The sequence below is a fragment of the Balaenoptera physalus genome (assembly GCF_965194825.1).
Source record: "Balaenoptera physalus genome assembly, chromosome: 7".
Taxonomy (NCBI): Eukaryota; Metazoa; Chordata; class Mammalia; order Artiodactyla; family Balaenopteridae; genus Balaenoptera; species Balaenoptera physalus.
The window spans coordinates 90834964-90838848 of record NC_138886.1 but is presented as its reverse complement, the minus strand read 5'-3'; the positions used below and the strand labels follow the sequence as shown (position 1 = coordinate 90838848).

Genomic DNA, 3885 nt, shown 5'->3' with positions numbered 1-3885 from the left:
GTAAGTATTGCTGAACTAGGTCCTTGTTTATGAGAGCAGAGACATTGTTAAGCATATGTCCCCAGAGCTATATGTCTAGGTATGTGTTTGAGAGTAGCTCTTGACAATAATTTAAGACTGTTTACCATTGGGTTGTTTCCACTGTGTAGACTGTGAACCACCTGCAACAAAATACCTGTTTATTAAATATTCCTGGGTAGCAGGGCCACTCCCAGAATCTTGGGAGTGCTGTGAATGAACTACAGTCTGTATATTTAGGAAAATCTTTAAGAAGTCTTTAAGAAATTATTGCAAAGCTTTGTTGAAGTTTGTAACTTACTTTGTGTGGGTGTAATGACCTTTGACTTAAGAACATAGTAATAGGAGATTGGTAAGTACTGTGTAACAATGACAGTGATGAATGTAAGAATGTCCCGATTTCTGTTTTTGATAGCTGACCTACAGCCATTTCTTTGTAGAAACCATTGAATTTCTTAGTAAGAACTTGGATGTTTGATATATAGTGTGGTTAGAGGGAAGGGAGATGCTGAAGAAAAGATTGGGGTGCAGATTTTAGGTGCCTAGTAACTACTTAACACTTAAGTTTTAATAAAGGTATTTTTTAATTGGCCATACAGTTCAGTTGTCTTAAATTGTTTTTTAAAAATCGTTGGTTAACCCTTCCCAATCACCATTTTGCCTTACCAGAGAATCCCTTTGGGTTCAGATAAACTTTGTTCCCAAATTAGGCTTAGAAAATAGAGAACTTTAGAGGATGACTATTAGCCTTACATATGACTTTGCTATACCCTTTTTAAAGTTTTTAATTCTTTTGACACATTTAAAATTACATTTTGGATGGAACAAGTTAAAAAACTGCCTGTGTTTTTAATCCTCTATTTTATTCTTTTTCATTGCATTTCCTTTTTCTTCATAATGCATTACTGCAGGAGGTAACTGGTTATTAGTTAATGGGAGATAAGTGGTCTCCACTTTAAGTTTCATGAAATCCTGCATGCTGTGTGAATCACAGTCTCTAGTGCCTAGGGCTGCCTGGGACACAGTTGATGCTCAACGTGTATTTTCTTTGAACAAATGTTTGTGTTGCGGGCACACACATAATGTGTTGTCAAGTTATTGCTTCTCCAAGACATATTTTTAGTGTAAATATAGACACATCAGGCTGCTCATTTTAATAAACTGTTATAATAATAATTTTTAATTAATTTTTAATTTTTGGCCCTAGTTTCTGATTTTTTTCCCCACAGTTTCTTTAGCTTACAAAGTTAAGAGTTTCAAAATAGTATTTTTCTGATGCAGCCCGTTGCCTATAATTGCTCAATGTAGAAGTAATCCTGTAATCATTCTTCATTTGGGAAGAATTCAAATTGAAATGAAGAATGCTTTAGTGTTTTTTGTTTTTGTTTTTGTTTTAAATTTATTTATTTATTTATTTATGGCTGTGTTGGGTCTTAGTTTCTGCGCGAGGGCTTTCTCCAGTTGTGGCAAGTGGGGGCCACTCTTCATCACGGTGCGCGGGCCTCTCACTATCGCGGCCTCTCTTGTTGCGGAGCACAGGCTCCAGACGCGCAGGCTCAGTAATTGTGGCTCACGGGCCCAGCTGCTCCGCGGCATGTGGGATCTTCCCAGACCAGGGCTCGAACCCTTGTCCCCCTGTACTGGCAGGCAGATTCTCAACCACTGCGCCACCAGGGAAGCCCCTGCTTTAGTGTTTTTGATACCATGTGAGAAATTCTAAAACCTCCTTCCAGACGGTTAACATCCTTGGACCTTTTTGACCCTAGACCAGATTATCAGATCCCTTTTAAATTTGATTAATAAGTTAATGGACTAATTAATGCACCTTCTTCCTTCTCACTGCCCAAAGCAGATAATTTTCTTAGGGTTACTGTGTCCCTGTTAGACCCTGCAGTGCAGTCTTAGAAGCCAGCTTAAATGCTGCTTTACTGCCTCTTTGCAGTTTCTGAGCAATTTTGCTTCTTGCAAGGATTTGGTTAAAAAGAAATTTATGTGAGGAGTACAGAGTTACTAGCGTCACTCTACAGTGTCATAGAAGAAGTGTTGTTGAGTTAGTAGATGTGCTTATTCTCATTCTCAAAGCCCTTGGTGTTGCTAAATTAAGCTAAATGTCCTTTACTTTCCTATCTCCCCCAGATTTTACACCACAGTTTGTTAACTCTGTTTCTTTTTTGACATGGGGGGACTGGTTCATTCCTTTTGAAAAGAAAGATCTCTTTTTTTTCCCCCCTTGCTGTAGCTAGTGGGCAGCACTCTGTCCTGTTTCCAAGGCAAGAAAATACAGTCTTGAGATGAGGATTTGGAGATACAAAACAGTACATACATATTCATATATTGTCCAGTCTGACTATCTCTGCATCCTAGCATTCATTAGGACCCTCTGTTTGAAGTAGTATAGAACAATTTACTTCTTCTTAGTCATTTTCTCTGAGATTTGTTGCCTGTCTCATGTGGCCATGTCGTAGAGTACAACTTTAGTTTGCTAATTAAACACCATCAGAAAGGTCTCCACCCCTAATACACTGAAGCAAAACTGCAAAGTTGGCCTTACACAGTGACCTTAACCTACTAGTAGTACTATTAGTTCTTCGTACATAAAAATGACCTTTCTCTTGTCTTACATCCCTGCCTGACATTCTACCCTCTAGTCAAAATGTGCATCCTTTTAGAGGGCCTGATCTCATTTTAATATAAATGAAGTAATCTGATTAAGTTTAATTAAAAGTCTTTAGGTATATTTAAATAGAACACTTATTTCAATAAAGATATACCTTAATATCAGCTCTTATGAGTGAAGAATTTTAGTTTTGCAATTTGCAGATTTTCTTTCGTAAGCTCACCTTCCTGGAATCCTGATAGAGATTCAAGGACTCAGTATTCCCTAGTACACCATCTTCTCTCTGTATGGTGGTCTAATAATCCAAAGAATTCTCTTTAAACACTTCCCTGCCTCATTCAGTTTTCCTATCCCTTCTTACTTACTCTCAAAATATGTTTTCATTTAACAAACATGTATTCTATCTCATCAGCCCCTTATTTGCTCCACAGTCCAGCGCTTCTGCTTCCTTTGCTTTAATCAGTGTTTCCTCTTGGGAGTTGAAGTGTATGGAATGGATAGGGCTGTTTGTCAGGCATTTGGGGCATAATACACAGGCACTTTGAGGCATGATTTGCTCTGCACATGAAAAGGAAGTAAGTTCTAACTATAGTCACATGGACACTGTTTGCTTTCTGGATTCATAAGATTTTCCAGGCTCATTTTTATGGTTTTGACAGGTTCCTAATGGTGTTTTGACCAAAGTACCCAGAACCTACCCTCTTGTGTGTCATATAATTATTAAACTAAGTAGCATTCACTAAAGGTATCTATAATATATGATGACAGTATGTTAAATCTTTGCCTTCTTTTGCCAAGCTGACCGTTATGATATCATGAGTATTAGCTAATTAGACGCAATGACCTTTGTTTGGCATTTATTTCTGTCCTATTTTTGTGTGTTGTATGTTGTAATCTGTAGCATGCTTTCATATCTATAAACTTGTGAATGCTTAAAAAAAAACAATGCTGATTTCCAACTTATCTAATTAATACAGTTATAAGAAGAGTTGACATGGAAATACAAGGAAACTGTTGGTGGGTCTCTTCGGCTTAAAATTTGGTATATAAAATATTTAGTGTGCATTCTGGTTTTTTCATAGATTTTTCAGCATTTTAATATATCATTATATTGTCTGGCATCCATTGTATCTGATAGGAAGTCAGCTGTTAATAAGTATTACTGTTCTGTTGATGTCAGGGGGTCTGCAAACTATGGCCCACAGGCCTAATCTGGCCTACTGCCTGTTTTTATGTGGTCTGTGTACTAA

At 37.4% G+C, this 3885-nt stretch overlaps 1 protein-coding gene across 5 annotated transcripts in view; it reads left to right on the top strand.

The window, feature by feature from the left end:
- The window catches only part of MFSD14B (major facilitator superfamily domain containing 14B), a 166647-nt gene that overhangs the window by 113958 nt on the left and 48804 nt on the right, over positions 1-3885 (top strand). The gene's annotated exons all lie outside the window — the stretch shown is intronic.